At 41.4% G+C, this 23,289-nt stretch overlaps 1 long non-coding RNA gene and 1 other non-coding gene across 2 annotated transcripts; both read right to left on the bottom strand.

Annotated features, from left to right (window-relative positions):
- Nucleotides 1-1,442: 1,442 nt before the first annotated feature.
- Nucleotides 1,443-1,513, bottom strand: TRNAG-GCC. Its single transcript has one exon. It is a non-coding gene; the product is annotated as a tRNA-Gly (tRNA).
- A 7,990-nt stretch (nucleotides 1,514-9,503) lies between these two features.
- LOC108584934 lies at nucleotides 9,504-19,036 on the bottom strand. The gene is made up of 4 exons (XR_001900571.3): nucleotides 18,925-19,036; nucleotides 16,080-16,249; nucleotides 13,754-13,871; nucleotides 9,504-9,793 (listed from the first exon to the last, which is right to left on the bottom strand). It is a non-coding gene; the product is annotated as an uncharacterized LOC108584934 (long non-coding RNA).
- Nucleotides 19,037-23,289: the final 4,253 nt, after the last annotated feature.

Genomic DNA, 23,289 nt, shown 5'->3' with positions numbered 1-23,289 from the left:
CATAGCTCTGGACGTATCATTAAGTAAAAATTCATACTGAAAAAAAATGTTCTTTGTAGCATTATTTATAATAGCAACAAATTGAAATTAGCCTAGATATACATCAATAAGGAATTGAATAAATGAATTATAAAACTACTGTGACTCCATAGAAAGCTATTGAGATACAACTGTATAAAATGGTGGTAGTGATATAAAAACATAACCAAGGTGGATTGTTAGAGGAAAAAAAGCAATTTGTAGTGAAGTACACATAATCGGATCCCACTTATGTAGAAATTTATATAGTTGGAAAAAAGTACAATAAAAATAGCTAACACTATGTGCATTCACTTCATTCATTCAATTCAACAAAGATTTATTGCATGCTGTGCTGGGTGACAGGCACTCAGCAGTAAATTACACCAGTGGTTTTGCCCCCAGAGGACATTTGGCCATGTCTATAAATATTTTTTGTTGTAGGTAGAAGTGGGCAGAAGCCAGAGATGCTGCTACACAACCCACAGTGCGCAGGACACCAGCCCCTCTTTCCACTGCTGGAAATTACTCAGTAGTACAGAGGTTGAAAAACCCTAAATCAGGCCGGGCGCGGTGGCTCACGCCTGTAATCCCAGCACTTTGGGAGGCTGAGATGGGCGGATCACAAGGTCAGGAGATAGAGACCATCCTGGCTAACACGGTGAAACCCCGTCTCTACTAAAAATAAAATAAAAAAAAAAGTGCGTCCATCTCTTCCTTATATGAACTATTGTGAAGACTAGGGATAAAGTTAGTAAAGAGCCTGGATCTATCTGAAACACTCTTGTGAAGTGTTAACTATTATTTTTACTGTTTTCACCCATATTCTTGCATATGTTTAGTGTCTTACAGGAAGAGGTTAAAAAGTGAAGGGGTGGGGGCAATAGGGAGCAGGGAGAATATAGTAAAGGTAATAAATAGAAGATAGGAAAGGGTAGTCCAAAAACAAGTGTCGGTTCCAGAACTTGCTTCCTAGTAAAGCAAGGTCCTCAGGCCATCTTTTCTGAACTTTGATTCCACCATATTTTCAGTTTGTGAACAGTGATTTAAATCAGTCCATTTTAGCTGTCAAACTCATACCATTTGAGAAGATTCATAACCCCAGAGAGAACTCTTAGAAAGGAGGGATTAACATGGCAAACACATGCGCAAACTCCAGATGGCTGAGCTGAGACATGCTTGGGGGAAAGTCTCTCTCCTGACTGGGGAGGAAATGTTATATGGGAGGAAAACTAGAGTCTTTTGTGATAAAGGACGGTCAGTCATAGGGTCACAAAGCCTGTCCTATAAATCATTCAACTTAAAAAGCATTTGGGACCCACGAAAAGTTTTTTTGTATGTTTTTCAGACGAAGTTTCGCTCATTGTTGCTGAGGCAGGACTACGAATGGCTCACCGCGCCTGGCCCAAAACCAAGTAACGTATTGCATGGGCCGGGAATCGAACCCGGGCCTCCCGCGTGGCAGGCGAGAATTCTACCACTGAACCACCCATGCACCAACCCAGATGTTGAGGAAAAGCAATAACATCATCGGAACGTGACTAGAAGATGCTCTTTGTAGCTAGAAAGATAATAGATAAGGGAGAAAGAAGATGATAATATTTTGGTCACTTGGCTGGGCATGGTGGCTCATGCCTGTAATCTCAGCACTTTGGGAGGCCGAGTGGGGAGGATTGCTTGAGCCCAGGAGTTCGAGACCAGCCTGGGCAACACAGGAGACTCTTGTCTCTACAAAAAACTGAAAAAAAAAAAAAAAAAAAGGAAGAAGAGAAAATGAGCCAGGCATGGTGGCAACGCGTGCCTGTAGTCCTAGCTACTCAGGAGCCTGAGGAGGGAAGATTGCTTGAGCCTGGGGGGTCAAGGCTGCAGTGAGCTGTGGTCATGCCACTTGCATTCCAGTCTAGGTGACAGAGTGAGATTCTGCCTCAAAAGAGTGAAATTCTGCCTCAACAACAACAAAAAAGTTGGTCACTTGAAGTACTGCTACTTACTGATTCATGATACAATTAAATGTTGCCTCTCCAGATTGTTTGGGGGAATTGGGGTTTTTTTTGGAGAATAAAGTGCTCCAGATAGCTGTGTGACTACCTCTTGAATAAACACCAATTTTTTTTTAAAAAAATGAATTCATTTATATGAAAATATAAATTGAATTAAATGCTATTTATATTAAATGCTTTCCTGTCTTCTTAAGTAGAATGTGCTGAATAATACCTCACTCAGTAGAGTAAGGTATTAGGTGCAGAGGACTCAGCACCGTGATAGCCATTGCGGATTACTGCAGTAGTGAACTGTGATTCAGTGATGTGGGACACACTGTCAAGGAAGTGAATACAATAAGAGCTCCACATACACAAAGTTCAGAAAAAAACAAAGCAAGGGAGGCTGTTTGCTTTCTAACTACTCGTTTCAGCCCTGGACTCTGGTGTACTCTCCAGATGCCCCACTTCAGGAAGGATATTGGCAAAGTGGAGTATTCTAGCTAAGAAAAGAAGCTAGGATGGTAAAGGCTGTTGAAACAAGGTTCAGCCAGCAAAATGTCTGAAAGCGTTAGAGAAGCTTAACTTAGAAAGAGAAAACTTATGTATAAATATTTAAATGCTGGTGGTATTGTCTTGTGACGATGCCTTGGATAGAAACCTGTAAATATCAACCTGGTCTCTACTAAAACTACAAAAATTAGCCAGGCATGGTGGTGCAAGCCGGTGGTCCCAGCTACTCGGGAGGCTGAGGCAGGAGAATCGCTTGAACCTGGGAGGCGGAGGCTGCAATGAGCCGAGATAGTGCCATTGCACTCCAGCCTGGGCAACAGAGCGAGACTCTGTCTCAAAAAAAAAAAAAAAAAAGAAAGAAAGAAAGAAAGACAGACAGACACAGAGAGAGAGAGACACAGAGAGAGAGAGAGAGAACTGTAAATATCTAAATATCTAATAGAATACTAAGACTAATTGGTAAAAATCATTATAAAAAAGCAGATTTGGGGCCGGGCACAGTCGCCCATACCTGTAATCCCAGCACTTTGGGAGGCCGAGGCGGGCGGATCACCTGAGGTTGGGAGTTCGAGACCACCCTGACTAACATGGAAAAACCCTGTCTCTACTAAAAAACCAAAATTAGCCGGGTGTGGTGGCACATGCGTGTAATCCCAGCTACTTGGGAGGCTGAGGCAGGAGAATCGTTTAAACCCAGGAGGCAGAGGTTGTGGTGAGCCGGAGATGGCGCCATTGCACTCCAGCCTGGGCAATAAGAGTGAAACTCCGACTCAAAAAAAAAAAAAAAAAAAAAAAAAAAACCGGATTTTGATTCAATATGAAAGAAACTCCTCTTTATAATTAATTTTGGTTCATAATTTGTGTGCAAGATCTTACTTGGTTTCGCAGGTAACGGAATAATGAGCGAACAGAAGTCCCAAACTCAAGAGAGACATTAACCTAGGGTAGCTGGAATGGAGAGTGCATGAGGCGAGGAGGAATGAGAGTTGGAGAAGCAAATGGGACTAGATCATGGAGGGCCTGGAAAGGTAGGATTGTTTTAAATAAGAAACTGGAAGTGATAAATCATTTAAAAATATTTTTAACTCACACTTTAATTACAAAACTAGTATAAAAGTAAAATAAGTTTATTAAAAATTTAAATATATCAAAATATATTATGTGAAAGTGAAAGTTCACCCTAACCCCAATTTCCAGATTTACCTGTGAGTCGTTTAACCTGTGTCTTTTTTTGAGACAGAGTTTCACTCTTGCCCAGGCTGGAGTGCAGTGGCGCCATCTCGGCTCACTGCAGCCTCCGCCTCCCGGGTTCAAGCAATTCTTCTGCTTCAGTCTCCTGAGTAGCCGGGATTATAGGCGCCCACCACCACGCCTGGCTAATTTTTTTTAGCTGAGACGGGGTTTCGCATGTTGGCCAGGCTGGTCTCGAACTGCTGGCCTCAGGTAATCCACCCACCTTGGCCTCCCAAAGTGCTGGGATTACAGGCATGAGTCACTGTGCCCGGCCTGTTTCTTTTTTTTTTTTTTTAGATGGAGTCTCACTTTGTCACCCAGGCTGGAGTGCAGTGGCACAATCTCAGCTCACAGAAACCTCAGCCTCCCAGGTTCAAGTATCTGGGATTACAGGTGCGTGCCACCATGCCAGGTTTTGTGTTTTTAGTAGAGACAGGGTTTCACCATATTGGCCAGGGTGGTCTCGAACTCCTGATCTCAAGTGATTCACCAGCCTCCACCTCCCAAAGTGCTGGGATTACAGGTGTGAGTCACCGCACCCAGCCCCTGCCCTGTGTCTTTAGGTAAATTTTGTTGCTATGTGTTCCGTATCTATAAAATGAGGTCATAATAGTGCCTACCCAATAGGGGCAACATGAGAATTAAATTAATTACTGCTAACTCCATAAAGGCAGGGATTTTGTTTGATTTAGGGTTTTTCTTTTTTCTTTTTCTTTCTTTTTTTTTTTTTTTTGAGACGGAGTCTTGCTCTGTCGCCCAGGCTGGAAGGCAGTGGTGCAATCTCAGCTCACTGCAAGCTCCGCCTCCCAGGTTCCCGCCATTCTCCTGCCTCAGCCTCCCGAGTAGCTGGGACCACAGGCGCCGCCACCGCGCCCGGCTAATTGTTTGTGTTTTCAGTAGAGAGCGGGTTTCACCGTGTTAGCCAGGATGGTCTCTATCTCCTGACCTCGTGCTCCACCCGCCTCTGCCTCCCAAAGTGCTGGGATTACAGGTGTGAGCCACCGCGCCCAGCCTGGATACACTTATTTTAAAGATATAAAATTGGCTGTTTAGTAATTATTCAGGTCCCTAAATTTATTAAAGGGGAAACAAAAAAAAAAAAATTGTAACCCATCATTAGATATCACTGTACCTGTGGGGAGAATGGAAGAGGGACATTTGTGGATGGATATGTGCAAAAAAAGAAAAAAAAATTCAAGAGCCATTGATGATTCTTTTAGGAAAAAAAAATGGAAGAATTCTGAATTAAGGTGAAAGGGCCAAGAAGTGTTGGGAGTGACTTTCCCTGACTAATACTGAGTCAGATTTACTTTGAAGTTGGAGCCATTAGACTTTTGAAAACCTATAGAAAAGAGAGTGGATGGTAGATAGGCAGCTAAAAAGTCTTTGGTGCTTTATTTTTGTATGGGCTTACTATTACGATTATTGGGAAGTCATATTTGGGTGGGAATATTTCTATATCCAATAGTTTATATTTGGGTGGGCTGACATTTAGATTTAATCTACAGTATTATTACTATACAGCTTTGAGATCTGAGTTTGTGAAGCACATGGTTCATAACATAAAAAAGAGTGATTTGATGTCTCACAATTTTCATTATGAGAACTTGGATGAACAATATCTACAGTAATTTCTAAGTCTCACACCATTCTAGCCACACCCAGCCTGGGCAACAGAGTGAGACCCCATCTTCAAAAATACATAAATAAATAAATAAGTAAAAGAAGAATGAAGAAAAGAAAAATGGAGATTTATTTGTATATGTGTGTGCAAAAATCAGGAAATTAAGACAAAATATTCTGAAAGTATGAATCACAGAATTATATTACTTGACATATGATCAGGATCACAAACTGAGATAAGAAAATTGTATTTTGAAAGATTCATGCTAAAAAAGTTGGGAAACTGTATAAATGATTACAGCATGAAATTTAAGAAAATAATAAGGCAAGCAGTTTTATCCTGGATAAAACATTTTTTGGTGGCGTGGTGGGGGTTGGGGGGTGTTCTGGTGAAGACTAGGGAAACTGCTAGACAAATTCTAAAAGACCTGAGCTGTAACATATTTATTTATTTATTTGGATTTGAGTCTTGGTCGGGAGTGGTGGCTCACACCTGTAATCCCAGCACTTTAGGAGGCCAAGGCGGGCAGCAGATCACCTGAGGTCAGGAGTTCCAGACCAGCCTGGCCACAGTGAAACCCCATCTGTACTAAAATTACAAAAATTAGCTAGGTATGGTGGCGTATGCCTGTAATCCTAGTTACTTGGGAGGCTGAGGCAGGAGAATCGCTTGAACCCGGGAGACAGAGGTTATAGTCAGCCGTGATCGCACCACTACACTCCACCAGCATGGGTGACAGAGGGAGACTCAGTTTCAAAAAAAAAAAAAAAAAAAAGATTTGAGTCTCACCATGTTGACTAGGCTGGTCTCAAACTTCTGGCCTCAAGCAACCTTCCTACAGGCGTGAGCTACTGCTCCTGGAAAGACTATATTTCTTTAAGTCATAGAATTTAAAGACCATCTGGAAATAAAGTTGGCTTGGAGGGAGGATGAAGAGATTGGAGCTGTTCATGGAAAACAAAACACCACCACATTTTCCCCCTTGCTCTTCTGCCAATAAATATTAGTTGACCTCCTGCATTGGTTCTCCCTCCTTGCCACCCCCAATTTATTTATTTTGATATTCTAAATGTGTGAGTAAACCTGAGAAAAATTTGACCTCATGAAACAATGTAATTTCCATTCTCAGTTCCTCTGAACCAGGGAGCCGTCTATATTCTCATTTTCAGAAGTAAGATTTGCAGAGAACTGCAAATCCATGCTCGTTACCAGTGTAAAATTTATACAGATAGGAAACTACAAGTACATAGAGTTGTTGTTAAGTTCAGCTCTGTCTGATTTAGAAATGAATCTCGTGTTTGGATAATCTAGTCTTAGCTCACTCTATTTATTCAGCCAACTTATTTCCTGCACAGATCCCTCCTTTGCCTGCCAACTGTAATCATGTTTTTCTTTTCGTGTTAGTTCCCACTACTCCTATTTGAAGTACCACCACATACAGCTTGCAGTTGCTTTACTTTCAGTCTAGTTGGTAAGCCAATTCTTCCCAATCTCTTGATTTTCTGATCATTCCTTCCATCATGAATCTACGATCTGATGGAAAGAGAACATTTTGCGTTGAGTAACTTTAGTTATTTTTAGTATATCCCTTACTCACTCTCCTAAGTGATGTCACCTCTCATATGGCCTCATCAGGAAAATGAAGGAGTAGGATTAGATAGGGTGTCCTTAATTCTGGGTGCATATTAGAAGTATTTGGGGAACTTTAAAAAATACTACTTAGCCGGGCCTGCTGGGTTATGCCTGTAATCCCAGCACTTTGGGAGGCCAAGGCAGGTGGATTGCTTGAGCTCAGGAGTTTGTCACCAGCCTGAGCAACATAGGGAGCCCCTGTCTCTACACACACACGCGTGCGCACACACACACAGCTACTCCTTCACCACATAAAACAAGCATAATCAAATTTTCTTAGCATAAGACCTGGGCATTGTTGGCATTTTATTAAAAGCTCAGCCAGAGTTAGAAATCACAGGATGAATGATTTTCATGTACCTTTCCAACTTTATGATTCCCTTATTCTCTTTTTTAAATTTTTTTTTTTTTTTTTTGAGACGGAGTCTTGCTCTGTTGCCCAGGCTGGAGCGCAGTGGCCGGATCTCAGCTCACTGCAAGCTCTGCCTCCGGCTCCCACCACTTCAAGGCTAGCCTCCCGAGTGCTGGGACTACAGGCCGCCCCACCCCAGCTGTTTTTTGTGGCTTTAGTAGAGGTTTCACCGCAGTTAGCCAGGATGGTTCCCGCATCTCCCTGACCTCGTGATCCTCCGCCTCAGCCTCCCAAAGTGCTGGGATTACAGGCTTGGTCACCCGCCTTTTTGGAAAAAATTTTGCTGGAACGGGGTCTCCTGTGTTGCCCAGACTGGGATCAAACTTCCGGGCTCAAGTGATCCTCCTGCCTCAGCCTCCCAAAGTATTGGGATTTCAGTCATGAGCCACTGAGCCCGGTCGATTCTTTTTTTTTTCTTTTGAGATATTCTTGCTCTGTCACCCAGGTTGGAGTGCAATGATGCAATCTCGGCTCACTGCAACCTCCGCCTCCTTGGTTCAAGTGATTCTCCTACCTCATCCTCCTGAGTAGCTGGGATTACAGGCGCCCACCACTACGCCTGGCTGATTTTTGTATTTTTAATAGAGACGGTGTTTCAGCATGTTAGGCTGGTCTCGAACTCTTGACCTCATGTGATCTGCCGGCCTCGGCCTTCCAAAGTGGTGGGATTATAGGCATGAGCCACCATGCCCGGCCCCTTAATATTATACTTACTGGCTTGCACTGTTTTTCCTCTGTAATTTTTGTAGACACTAAAGAAGATGGGCTTTCTTGATGTGATTCATTAACAGTTTGAATATGACTATTAATATCATACCTATTACATATGATATTAGTGATGTTATGTGACATGTGACATTTTAACCACAAGGGTATTAAGAAAAATAAATACAGTAGAGAGCAGAGCTTGTGCGCACATTTCTTAAGATGTTAAAAAAAAAAAAACTTAATGTTTTTTCCATGACATCTTTAATGCTTCCATATGCGAAATGCTGAATGTACAAGTAAGATGCCTTCCATGGTGTCTCTCCTGAGGGAGACAGTCAAGAAAACCAGTGATTCAGAGAGGTGTGCATGAGATGCGATGGCAGCAAAAGAAGAGCCAGCTGTCTCAGACTGGGACACGGGATGATTTCCACAATCCTTTGTCTGAAACTGAGCACTGTACACGTATCTAGAGGAAAAGGGGGTGGAAATTGAAGGGTAATGAGACAGGAATAATACAGGGTGATGGTGGGAGAATAGAAAGTTCTAGGCAGCCGTTTCACAGGACTAGCAAAAAGGAAACTGTTGAAATAGCTGCATAAACTAGGGGCTGAGACTTTGCAAACCAGGGTGTAGACCCAGCTGGCTGAGGCTGACTGGACCCAACATGGTGCTGGATTTGACCTGGGTCTCCCAAGGACTTCACTGCACGTTCGTCAACATACTAAATCACATACCCACCAATGCCATGAGACTTCTGGGAACATCCATATGTGGTGTAAAAATGGGTGGCACCACAGTTCCAAGAAATCTTCACCTTTTTTCCAGAAATCTTCATGAATATTTCACCCTTTGGCTAAAGAGACTCAGAAAGGTAGCAGCCCCAAACCCCGTTGGGAGTGACTCTCTTGAGTACACCTGAACTCCACTTTCATGGAGATTCACTTTGCAGTAAATCTTCATACAGTCACTCTTTTCTGGATTCCTTCTATGATGGTGTCAAGTGCCTGGACACTGGCAAGGGTCAAGGTACCTCCAGTATTTGGGGACCTCCCCTAGCCCACTGATATCGTGGGTTGACAGGGAAGATGTCCTCTGAGAAGTGCAAGGAGTTCAATGAAATGTGGGCAGTTTGGGATGACAAGGATACAGAGGTTATGGAAGGGGCATATTGCGAAGGAGCTTATTTGAAATTCATTTACCAGACATTCTCTCTTCACCTTCCTATAGCTTAATGGAATTGCTCAACCTCATCTTTTACAAGAACCAGTATGACATTAATTAAATGTTTTCAGAAGTGTATACTACTTAAATAAATTAAAACAAAAATAAACTCTTTGGGAAAGAAAATAACTCAAAACATGCTTATAATAGACTCCTGATTTGGTGAAACTTTTATTCATGTTGTAAGATTTTTAAAATTTGTTTTCATGTTTCTTTGACCCAATATAATTATTATACTAGAGCTTAACTTCTTATCTCAAAATATAATTCCTTATTTTTCCTATTCTAGGAACTATTTGGCTACACTATTTTTCTTTATGGTCATTGGTATTAGAAGTACAAGGGTGCTTTCTACATATGTATGTTTCTGCTTAAAATGAATAGCCCTTGATCACGTTGCATGATGTCTGCCTTCTCCATCACTCTGTAATTTCTCCCTCTCATCTTCTGTATCTGCAAAAAATAAATCTATGGTAATTTTCATCACTCATTAAGCTCATACTGATTTCTGCCTCTCCTGGAATTTATGGTACTGGATGTATTTTAATTTTTAAATAAAAGTGCCCCAAATTATTTTGTATTATTTTCTAACTATCTTATTAATTTGGCTATCTACATGATAGTACTATAATAATGGTTAGGATATTAAGACACAAGAAGCAAGAAAGTCTTTTTAAAATTAATTAATTTTATTATTTTATTTTATTTTATTTTTATTTTTTATGAGATAGGGTCTTGTTCTGTTGCCCAGGGTGATCCCAAACTCCTGAGCTCAAGCAATTCTTCCACCTTGGCCTCCCAAACTGTTGGGATTTCAGGCATGAGCCACCATGCCCTACCAAGAAAATCTTAAAGATTAAAAAATAGAACGACTAAGGCCGGGCACAGTGGCTCACGCCTGTAATCCCAGCACTTTGGGAGGCCAAGACAAGCGGATCACGAGGTCAGGAGATCGAGACCATCCTGGCTAACACGGTGAAACTCCATCTCTAACAAAAAAAAAAAAAAAAAAAAAAAATTAGCCGGGTGAGGTGGCGGGCGCCTGTAGTCTCAGCTACTCAGGAGGCTAAGGCAGGAGAATGGTGTGAACCCAGGAGGTGGAGCTTGCAGTGAGCCGAGATCACACCACTGCACTCCAGCCTGAGCGACAGAGCCAGTTCAATAAATAGACCTGTACTGTTTTTGTGTTAGAAATGACTTGTAGATTGGTACAATAGAATGAACAGCCCATAAACATGTCTAAGTTTATTTAAGTGTTTAAAAAGAAGATAATTCAAATTCAGTATGGGTCAGTAGACTGGTATCTCAAAGGATTTTGACAAATCCAGTATTTCTTCCTAGTTTAAAAATAAAAGCAAACGAAGCAAATATACAGATAAGAAACTTAAACCATCACTAAATAGGAATAAATGTAAACTCTTTGAAATTAAAATTGTGTGTGTATGTGTGTATATGTTTAAACTATATGTCAAAATCAGTGTTGTTTTTCATGGAAGCATTAAAAGTTTTTGCAATGGAAGACAAAGAAGTCCATCATCACTACTAGTACTCCTAATTTAGAGGCACTACTCAATGTAATTAGACGTGAGAAAGTAATAAGAGGTATGAATACTCGAAAGAAGGTGACACGATTATTGTTTGCAGATAACAATAATATATCAATTAAAACAGAAGAAACAATGAGATCAATCAGTAAGGTAGTTGACTTCACACACACAAAAATATCTAAATCAATACTTTTTCTATATATAAAGAAGAGTTGATTAGAAAATATAGTGGAGTAAAGTTACCAACTGCAGTAGCAACCAGAGAAGAAAAAATTATTAGAAAAAGAGCTGAGCATGATGCCACACATCTGTAATCCCAGCTACTCAGGAGGCTGAAGTGGGAGGATTGCCTGAGCCTAGGAGTTTGAGACCAGCTTGGGCAACATAGCACAAGACTGTCTCGAACAAAACCCAAAACCAAAACCAAAACAAGCAAACAACAAACAGAAAGATAAGAAACAAACAAACAAACAAACAAACAACTAGAAAGAAAATTGACAAGAAATGGGCAGAAACTAGGTGAAGAAAAGTTTACACTCTTGAAGGATTTAACAGAAAAGGATCTGAAGAAATATTCTAATACAAACTGCTGGAGCTGGGCATGATATCTCAAAGGGCATGTTTAAAACAAGTTTAGATGATTGCTAAATTTTCTTCTAAGAAGGGCAGTTTCTGGTAACTGGAAGCTCCTTTGTTTGGCTGAGCATCAAGACAAGTTTGAGGAAGCAAGTTGGGGAGAAGAACTGATTTGTTTGCAAACCTCCCTCTACCCCAGTCCCAGATACAACAGGTAATGAGTAAGAACAGGCATGTCTGTGAGGGAGTTTTTTCTGTGAGATGTGTTTTGCAAAACCTGTTTTCCACCTTCTCTATGAAAACTCCAGTTATGTTTACATGTTCACTAAGGTTTTTACATTAGAGGATTATTCAGGAGCTTCAAAGACAGGCTGAGTTCACATGTCCTGGTAGTTACAATGTAAGGGATGAACACAAAGACAGCTATGCATGGTCATGGTGTTCCCTCCTGGTCCCTCAAATTAGGAGACACCTGAAATCTGGGTTTGTTAATTAATTAATTCTTATTTATTTAGTTTTGAGACAGAGTGCCGCTCTATCGCCCAGGCTGGCGTGCAATGGTCTGATCTCAGCTCACTGCAACCTCTGCCTCCCCGGTTCATGCGATTTTCCTGCCTCAGCCTCCTGAGTAGCTGGGATTACAGGCATGTGCTGCCACACCTGGCTAATTTTGTGTTTTTAATAGAGACGAGGTTTCACCATGTTGGCTAGGCTGGTCTTGAACTCCTGACCTCATGATCCACCCGCTTCAGCCTCCCAAAGTGTTGGGATTACAGGTGTGAGCCACCACACCTGGCCGGAAGACTGTTTATTGTAGAATTAATTGTCATTGTAGAAGTTGAAAAGAACTTAAGCAATCAATGGTAGGGTATTAGTTAAATAAGTTATAATACATCCACTTAAGAGAATACTATGTACCCATTAACAATGACGTGGTGTGCTGGGCACAGTGGCTCAAGCCTGTAGTCACAGCACTTTGGGAGGCCAAGGTGGGAGGATCACTTGAGCACAGGAGTTGGAGACCAGCCTGGGCAACATGGTGAAACCCTGTCTCTACCAAAAATACAAAAAATTAGCTAGGCATGGTGGCACACCTGTGATCCCAGCTATTCAGGAGGCTGAGGTGGGAGGATTGCTTGAGCCCAGGAGAAAGAGTTTGCAGTGAACCGAGATCGCGCCACTGCACTCCAGCCTGAGCATCACAGCGAGATCCTGTCTCAAAACAACAACAACAACAACAACAACAACAAAAGCACCCAAAAAAAACAACCAATGATATGGTAAATATTTATTTACTGACAGTGATTTGTTGTTAAGTAAGAAAGACATTTTTTACAATGAAATATAATTTATGATATTTTGGTGGGAAAAATTTATCCATCTGTATCAGGTCCTGTATAGATCAGGTTCCATGGAACCGTAGTCTATAAAGGTATGCATGTGTAGGAGGTGGAATTATGGGGGATTGGAGTGCTTTCTATGCTTCTCTATGTTTTCTGTTTTTTAAATGAAGTAAACTTGTATGATGATGATGAGGGTGAAACAAGCAAGATAAGTGTGCCCATCAGATCTTTTAGGGTTCTAATATTTTACTACTCTTTGAAAGATATTTGTTTTATGTTTTCTCTTTATCTTAGTTCATAACTTTAAGTTCTACTCATTTAAAAGGAGGCAAGAGTTTCTCGCCCTCTCCCTCGGGGAGCTACATCTTTCCTTGTATTTTTTGGCATGAACAAGTTGTAGGAAGGGCGGATCAGTGCCTTCCTGCAGACTCCAGCAGTGTTTCAGGTAAGAACATTACCGTCTTGGCACCCGTTCCAACACAATCACCCAGGGCAATTCTAGTCCCAAAAACTTTCTCAATGTGTGTGGGTATATAGCATTCTGGGAAGTGACCTAATCACACAGGGACATAAATATGGGAAAAGACATTAGAGACTATTACAAGGTGGGGGGTGGGAGGGTTGAAAAACCTATTGTATGGTATGCTTACTACCTGGGTGATGGAATTCTAACCCCAAACCTCAGCATCATTGCAATATTCCCATGTAACAAACCTGCACGTGTACCTCCGTATCTAAAATAAAAGTTGAAGTTTAAAAAAAAAGGAAAAAGAAAGCCAAACATGACTGGGCTGGGTGGTTCATGCCTGTAATCCCAGCACTTTGGAAGGCTGAAGCGACAGGATTGCTTGAGGCCAGGAGTTCAAGACCAGCCTGGGCAACATAGTGAGACCTCATCTCTACTAAAAATAAAACTTAAAAGTTTAGCAGACGGTGGTGGCACGTACCTGTAGTCCTAACTACCTGGGAGGCTGAGGCAGGAGGATTGGTTGAGTCCAGGAGATCAAGGCTGCAGTGAGCTGTGGTCGCACCACTGTACTCCAGCCTAGGTGATAGAATGAGACTCTGTATCAAAAAGAAGAAAAGGAAAAAAAAAGAAAGCTAAACATGAGCTGTTAGGCATGGCTGCACACACACACACACACACACACACACACATTTTCAGACTTTTTTCAGACCCTTTCAGACTGCTTTCAGCCTTGAAACCAGGCCAGTATACCAACATGGGGTGTTACATCATTTTTCTTGCTACTTTTCTATGTATTTTGCAGGCTGAATCAGCGTTCGTAGATACTCTTCTGTTTCAATACAAGTAATATAGTCTTTAAGATACCTTTTAATATGCACGTTGAAAAGATGGAATGTATGACGCTGAGATTACAGGGACTGAGAAAGGCAGAGTATGTGAATCAGGTAGGCCAGCTCTCTGACTATGTAATTTGACATTTTAAATGAGTAGCACATCTTTTAACCAACAAAGTTATGGGGTAGCCTAGAAAGAGAAACCACTTGAATTTTAAATATAGGATGCAGAGAGGAGGACAGAATCTTCCTGTGAACTATCGTAGCAGCATCTGGTTCTTTTGAGGTACTTTGAATGTGTTGGAGCTTAGAAACAGATACTCCAAAAGATGGTACTTTGACATGCTGAACTGAAGAAGCAGCCTCGAGGTCTCTTGGGCCTCCTCCCCCTCCTGTCTCTTAATCCTCGGTGCAGGATGAAGTTGTCCCCTGAAATTCCTTATTTGTCTACATTTTGGACCTGACAATGAAGAAAACAATTACTTCTGGCCGCTTCCCTGAGTTTTCATTAACTGAACTCACGGGAAGAAAGACTGAATTCTATCAACATGCCTGGACAGACTGGTCACAAACCATTGTCTGCTCTGCCGGCCCAAAATACTTTATCCCAGGCCACTGTATGTTCTCCAAGCCCATTGAAATCCCTTAAAAATCGATCGTCTGCACGTCTCTATCTGTCTTTCCCTTAAGAAGTGTATACAGCCATCTGTACCTCACTGGGATATTGGACAATCATTCTGTGATTCTCCCTCATGCACACTAACACACCTGTAAGCCATTTCGCCTATTAATCTGCCTTTCGTCAGTTGATTTTTCGGTAAGCCTTCAGAGGGCAAAGGGTAAGTTTTTCCTTGATCCCAGCAAATGTATAGTAGAATGTATGCTATAAAAGACACGACAGTCCCTTTGTCATGGACGACATTTCTTTCTTGTGGGTGTGCCAACTCGTGCAGATGAGAATTTTATAAATGTGTGTGAATCAGACTGTTATAGTAACATTAAACTGCTAAAGAACTTTACCTACTTTCCGGATTTGCTAGTAAATAATTTGGCTAATTTTTTTTTTTCAGTCTAAAGAAAGATAGCTAATAAGCTACATGAATCGGCCCAGTGGATAAAGTAATTTTTCTTAATGCCTGATTACTAGTTTCTGAGAGTAGGATTTCTAGAGAAGGAGTTTTTGGGGGAGATAGGAACAGAGGCTGATCAATTTCTTTCTTTATGCTTTGACCTCCTCTTAGAAAAATGCTGGCTGCTACAAAAGTTTCTATCTTAATATTTTTCTGCAAGTTTGTTATTATCATTTATGAACTCCCCATTTCCTACAGAGGAAGGAAAAAATAGACAGAACTGAGTGATAAACTAGACAAAGGGAGTGGCTTAGTAGGACCCGGCTTCTTCCTTTTGTGTTTCCAGTATTTGTCTACTGTTAAGGAAATCAGTATGTGGCACATAACTGGGGCAAAGGATTCAACACTCAGCACTTCAAGCAAGAAGTCATCATCATTAGCATTACTGTGGCAGCTACAAGGAGACGCCCAACGATTTACTGCGAATGAGATGAACTGGATACACTGACTCCCAGCTGGATTTTTACGATTTCTGTCCACTTTCTGAGGGCTATCAAAATAATTTTTAATTCCCTTCCAGACCATCCCAGCTTCTACAATGACTCTTTCTCTCTACAACAAGCTAAATTTAATTTCATTATGATTTGCCAAAGGTTAATTGAGAAAAGTAACAGCCAAGAATTAAGAAAGTAGGTATAACGTAAAAGAGGGAAAAAAATCATTTATTTTGAATGGTGGCCTGACCAAGCAACATGGCTCCAGAGTGGAATGAAAGAGATAAAAATAGGAAGACAATTGGGTGGAGCAGAAAAAAACCAGGAGCAATAGAAACAGATAGATGAGAATGTGTTTCTAGAGCCCATGATGTTTCTGAAATTGAAGTGATAAACATATTGCATACCCTTTGCTCTAGAGACCTTTCAAAAAACAGAATTCCTTTTCTCAAGCATTGAGCTCTCTCCATCTTTAGAGTCTTTCCAGTCTGTTTCACACGGTGTCAGAAGAAGGTTGCATCAAAAGTTGATAGAATTACTGTAATTCCCTCCATGACAGTAGTAAAGTTGGATCTTGCTGATTAGAGCAAAACACAAAAGCTCACTTCCAGAGAACTGTGATCTTCTCATAAAACAGTTGGCATTGCCTGAAAGGGAAGTATTGTTGGCAGGTAAGCCAACGTCCTAGGGCCTGGGACTCAGCCAGCATCTCATATGACAACCATGCTGCCGATCCACTTTTGTTTGTTTTCCCAGACAAAAATGATTGCAACACACTTCAGGGCCAACGCAAAAACTCTGCCTTTGTAATATATAGACTTGCTGTCAATAATTAGATGTTCTAAATTGCTACACTAGACAATGAGGTCCAACTTAAAAAAAAAAGTACAAAAACCCAGTTAAAAACTCAATTGGCCAAGAGGTTATTTCTGCAATGCTTTTGTAAAATGATCACCAGTGTTTTTTGTTTTTTTTTTTGGGGGGGGGATTGAGTAGATGAAATGTGTCCAGAGAATTAAAAAAATCATACTTCTGTAAATATTTTCTTAACTTCCTTTGCCAGGCAGCTCTGGTTTAGTGGGACATACACTAGCTTAAGTTTGAAAACACTTGGATACTAACTGTGCTACTTTGGAGCAAGCCATTTAATCTCCCTGAGCCCCAGAACATTCATCTATGCGGTAAGGATAGTAATACTTCAACTGACCACCTCGAGGTATGATTAAATATCCGATGATATATTGTACATGAAAGCATTTATCAACTGCAAGCCATGATACTAATGTGAGGATTGTAGAGTTGCCTTTGTTTGCCTCAGAGCAGATTTAATTCTGGGGTGCTGGAGAGAAGTAGGAGAGGTTCAGCTCCAGCCCTGTCTCATATCCCCACGTCTGAGAGGCTGGAAGATAAAGGAGTGGATCTTGAGTTGGCAACTCCCATTTCTCCATCGGTAGAAAGAAAAGACTGGTTTTCGGATTTCCCCCTACCCCATGAAGTAAGAGTCCCTTCCTCTAAATGTTAAAGACATTTATTAACTATCTAGATTTTCCTTGACTTCTGCTTCTTTATTTAGGCTATGTTGTTCAATAGGATAGCCACGAGTGATTTGTGGTTATTGAACCCAAGAAATACGGTTAATCAAAATTCAGATGTGCTGTTAGTGAAGAATACATGCCAGGTTTTGAAGATAATAGTCCAAAAATACCTGAAAGAATGTAAACTATCTCACTAATGTTTTTTAGTTGATTTCACATTGTAGAGATAATATTTTAGATATATCGGATTGTGTAAGATATGTTGTTAAAAATGAATTTTATCTGTTTCTTTTGACTTTTTCAAATGTTGCTACTATAGTTTAAAATTTTGTATTTTATATCACTTTATATGTCTTTTTTTTTTTTTTTCCTGAGACGGAGTCTTGCTCTATTGCCCAGGCTGGAGTGCAATGGTGTGATCTCGGCTCACTGCAACCTCTGTCTTCCAGGATCAAGCGATTCTCCTGCCTCAGCCTCCCGAGTAGCTGGGATTTACAAGTGAGTGCCACCACGCCCGGCTAATTTTTTGTATTTTCAGTAGAAATGGGGTTTTACCATGTTGAGCAAGCTGGTCTCAAACTCCTGACCTCAGGTGATCCACCTGCCTTGGCCTCTCAAAGTGCTGGGATTACACACATGAGCCAGTGCACCCGGTCTCACTTTATATTTCTATTGGATTCGGACAATCAGAGAGGAAGGAAAACCCCAGTCTCCAGTAGCCTTACTTCATGCCTCTTTCTTTCCATTTTTCAGTCTCTCTCCATGCTCATGCATTCCAGGTGTTGGGAAGTCAATTCTTTAGAGACAAACATCAATAAACCAAAGAAAGATCAATAGGAGGATCATTTCGTCACATTTATAGCACATGGCACCAAATAGACACTCAGCATTCACTCAATCAATCATGTATTTAATTAAAATGAAGAATAGAGAAATTTGGCATTATTATGTCTTGACAAAACAGATACACTAGGAACGAGTAATTTCTCTTTTCACTCTTATGAGTTCTGCAAAGGATGAGGTACTATGATTAGGCTATGTACTATACTGTGTATAGTCACTTATTAAAATCTTATTTTATATAATGGCTATTTGTAGGCATTTTTAAAACACTCCCTTCTAAAGGTCTAGATATCTTGAGGTCAGTAAACGTGCTTTGTATCCAATAAGTACTCAGTAAATGTTGTTGAATACAATGAATAAGATAAATGATATAATCAGTCTATCACTTTATCTTTCTAATCAAAATTAAAATTTGAAGCTAAAATGTTGTATGGTTGATTTGATGATGATATAGGCATTAAAACATGAGTCGTGCCTTAAGATATGCTTTGCTTTTATTTGATAAAACAATCTTATTAAAAATTTTTTTAAATAATAGAGACAGGGTCTCCATATGTTGCCCAGGCTGGTTTTGAATTCCTGGGCTCAAGCGATCCTCCTGCCTCAGACTCCGCAAGTGCTGGGATTACAGGTGTGAGCCACCACACCCAGCCAAACAAATCTTATTTTTAAGTCACTTCAAAAAGTAACCCATTTGAGAGTGAATAAATTCTTCCCAGATTAAATTCTGGCTGATGAAGAACACTTATTCCTAAAATAAAATCCCCACCCATTTTTGTCATCTCAGCCAACAACTAAAAATTGTCCCAGGAACCAACTGATTCACCCCATATGAAATAACAGAATAACAGAGAAGAACAATAATCCCATTAACCTGGTAGATCCGGAATGAAATGTAGCTGGAGGATGCAGCAGATTGGAGGTGGGAACAGTGAACACTCAGCGGGCTCCCAGCCTTGAAAACCCCTGGAGTCTCAACAGACTCAACCCATCTGGAAGGGAGGGCTTGGGGGAAGGGCTGAGCGTGGCTGCGGGGATCAAAGCTAAGCAGGGGAAAACAGCTAGAGCACTGTCTGCTCTTTGAGCAAAGATAATAGAGTGCTCTCTGTGGTGAAGAGAATGAACACACAGGAAGATTTAAAAACACAACAAACCCGGAGCCGATCAGATTCCTTTATTCCATACCTCAAACTCATCAGGCTTGTCCTCAATTCAGAATCTCTCCATATTGAATTACAGGGTTAGAAAAATAAAGGGCATCCCGTTGAGTGCTTTTCAAACAGTGGGTTGCCACTCCTTAGTGTGAGATAATCAATTCAGAAGGTGGAGGTTTGCATTTAGAAACTGAAATAAATTCGAATGGAAAATAGAAGGAATTGCATGGAAAAGGGATAAATACTGTTTCAAGAATTTTTTTGGTGCGTATGTGTTTGGTACAGGTAAAATGCATCTTATTGTGGGCATTAGCCAAACGGTGAAACTGAAAACCAATCAAGTCTATCTCCCTGCCGTATTATTCTGGGTTACTAAAATCAGTTCTTCAGACCTTCAGGAATAGGCTTTTTATAACACCCACAGCTGATTCTCTGTCGAGATATTCCTCCTGCATTCTAGAAATATAGACAATGTCACAGATTCAATGCAAACCCTCCTGACAATAGCTGCTGGATCAGGCCTTGTATTCTGAGGAAGCTAATACTGTTTGTCAGAATCTGAGGGCAGCCTCCCTTTAAAGACCCTAATTAAGGAGAGGGAATGAAGAAAAAAATGGTAATAGCATGCCTCAAATGTGAGGCTGCCTCTTGGCCACTATTCATTAGAAAGCCCACAAACTGTGGGCTCTATTTAAGGAATGTCTGGGTTGGTTTTGGGCGGGGGAAGCAAAACAGACCCATTCAAATGCTTCCCCTTTTACTCTCAACTCTGTTGTCAGCTTACTTTTCTCACCTTGATTTATTTCTTGAAATTTTAGTCAAATTCATTGACATTTTGCTTTATGATTTACAAAGCAGATGAGAGTGAATAGAGAAGGGACCTGACAGAGAAGAGAGCAGGACTATATAAAAGATTCTGGCAAGAGGTGAGAACATTCCTCGATCCACTGTAGAAAACCACCAGTGATCAAACAAACACACTGAATTCCGTTTCTAGGTCTCAAGGAATTAAGCATAACATTCAAAGTTGACTCGATAAAGGAAAGATTTATTATTATTATGATTATTTTGAGACAGAGTTTCGCTCTTGTCATCCAGGTTGGAGTGCAGTGGCCAGATCTCAGCTCACTGCAACCTTCGCCTCCCGGGTTCAAGCGATTCTTCCTCCTCAGCCTCCCTAGTAGCTGAGATTCCAGGCACTCGCCACCATGCCAGGCTAATCTTTATTTTTGTAGTAGAGAAAGGGTTTTGCCATGTTGGCCAGGCTGGTCTCGAACTCCTGACCTCAGGTGATCCACCCGTTTCGGCCTCCCAAAGTGCTGGGCTTACAGTCGTGAGCCACCGTGCCCGGTCAAGGAAAGATTGTTAATGACAGACTTCATTGCGTTCTGCAAAGCTGAAAGGCAAGGAAAGAATTGGGGGATGGAGGGAGGAATTCCCTAAAACAAGGCCCAGTAAAGTTGTATAAAAAGAAAAAGGCAGATATCTTTCTATCCAGACACAAAAGAAAGTTCTTAAGGTTTTACAACGGTATGGCCACTAACACAACATTTCAAAGAGGAGCAAACTTACTTATCGCCCCAAGAAATCAAAGTAAACCATGTGAAACCCAAGGGTAGGAAATCCTGCTGCTCAGATAAAGTATCCAGTGTGACACTGAAACAGCACTATTGCTTTCAGGCAGCCTGGCTTAACCTTGAGTAAAGCCTTTCTTGGGAGCTCGGCTCAGTGAAACAGACATTCTGTCAACTGTATCAGAGACAAGGATTTTAGCTGTAATTATGGTCTGCTAATCTGGTGTAGCTTTAGTTAAACAAACAGAATCAGCACATTATCATTAGGGAGGCAACATAGTCTCTCTCCCTTCCACAGAGCATTGCTCTAGGAGAGACTATTGAAAAGTTTGGCTGCTGTTACCAGTTTTACTTCTATCTAATCTTTTAGGAGCTCAGTTTCTCCAAATGAAGAAATGTGTGACACCCTCCCATCTCACAGGGTTGCTGAAAAAACTCAAAAAAGGCAGTGTTTAAACATGTCATAACTGGGCACTGAATGGTTCCTGATGAGTCTGTACTGTTCTGTCCTTCCTCTCCCACCATCTCTGGGAAACTGGCATGAAATGGGTCTCACTGTCCACTTTTTTGTCCTTTCTTCCCAGGCCCTTCTCTCCTCTGGTTAACCTGGTCTGAAGACTTGGAGACATCTGTCATATTTTAGATGCAGAGGAGCATTTCCAGCTTAAATGGTTGCTTTCAGAGTACTAATTCTTGGCCTCCCTCCCCCACTCCAGAAAAGAATCTCTTATGGTGGGAAATTCAGTTTGCTGAAAGCTGAATATTAACCATAATTTTGAGAGGTAGCTTAGCTAATATTTCCTTTGAATTATGCCATAACAGCAAAACTTGCCACATTTATGAGTCCTTTAATATGAAATTGTTTTCCTCCTTCCCTTCCTTCCCTTCCTTTCTCTTTTTCTCTTTTCTCCCCTCCTTCCCTCCCCTCCCTCCCTCCCTCCCTCTCTTCCTTCCTTCCTTCCTTCCTTCCTTCCTTCCTTCCTTCCTTCCTTCCTTCCTTCCTTCCTTCCTTCCTTTATATTTCTGCATGTCCACCATGTGCTAGGCTATCTCTAGCACAATCTCTCCTCCACACACTCACTTTAGTGAGAAATGTAAGTATAAAAATTGAAAACATATGTCATTATAAGTGTCAAAAGACAAAATTACAACAAATTTAGTTATAGATCAAAGATGGGCATCTATTTGGGATTTATGAATCAGGGCAGCCTTCATTCCACCAAATGTACTAAAAGCTCTCATGAGCAACTGCTGAACAGTGGGTTTTGTAAGGTGGGAACAAGGAAACAGAACAATAGGGAAAACAAAAAGCTTGACTGGTAAACATCAGGTTACTTCAGGTTACTTTTTTATTCGAGTTTAAGCAAAGGGAAAGGCTGGGCGCGGTGGCTCAAGCCTGTAATCCCAGCACTTTGGGAGGCTGAGACGGGCGGATCACGAGGTCAGGAGATCGAGACCATCCTGGCTAACACGTGAAACCCCATCTCTACTAAAAGATACAAAAAACTAGCCGGGCGAGGTGGCGGGGGCCTGTAGTCCCAGCTACACAGGAGGCTGAGGCAGGAGAACGGCGTAAACCCTGGAGGCAGAGCTTGCAGTGAGCTGAGATCCGGCCCCTGAATCCAGCCCGGGGAACAGGGGGGGGCCCCGGCTCCAAAAAAAAAAAAAAAAAAACCAAAGGGAAAATAGCTGACTCAGGTAGACTGACTCAGGTAGACTGGAATCTCCAGTTTTCAGGAAAAACTGATCTGTTTTGAGATCTATCGACTTCCTTAAAGTTTCATTCTGTTGGCGTGGCATTTAGCACAAGTGACTCCATTTTGGTTTGGTCTGGTCCCTTGGGGCCTAGTGCAGAAGCTCAGCCCAAAACAATAGTGTTCCATAATGCTGTTTAACGTTAGAGATGTTTGAAAGAGGTACTTCTGGCCAGGCCTTGGTGGGCCAGAAAATACTTTTTGGTGAGATCTGAATTGAATCTTCAAGGGTATGGGGGTCTAAAGTGCAGGCGAAGAGATACTGTAGACAGAGGACGGCAGAGGAGGAATGGAATGAGAAAAAAGATGATTTTCCAGAAACTATGTGTGATGTGACTGAGTAGCAAGGGATGGGGCTGAAGAAACAAGTAGAGTCATTCTCTTGTCTTGTGATCTTGCTTTTTATTCTAGAGATAAATGATTTTTTCCGCATAATTTTAGCAGCAGACATTTTTCCCAAATTAAATTTTATATGGCATTCCAGTCAGGTGTGGTGGCTTATGCCTGTAATCCCAGCACTTTGGGAGGCCGAGGCAGGCAGATCACCTGAGGCCAGGAGTTCAAGACCAGCCTGGCCAACATGGTGAAACCCCGTCTCTACTAATAATACAAAAAACTTAGCCGGGTGTGGTGGCATGTGGCTGTAATCCCAGCTACTCGGGAGGCTGAGGCACAAGAATCACTTGAACTCCGGAGGTGGAGGTTGCAGTGAGCAGAGATAGTGCCATTGCACTCCAGTCTGGGCAACAAAAGTGAA

Source organism: Papio anubis, chromosome 4 (assembly GCF_008728515.1).
Source record: "Papio anubis isolate 15944 chromosome 4, Panubis1.0, whole genome shotgun sequence".
Taxonomy (NCBI): Eukaryota; Metazoa; Chordata; class Mammalia; order Primates; family Cercopithecidae; genus Papio; species Papio anubis.
Note: the sequence above shows the minus strand (reverse complement) of the source record. Positions and strands in the feature narration are given on the sequence as shown.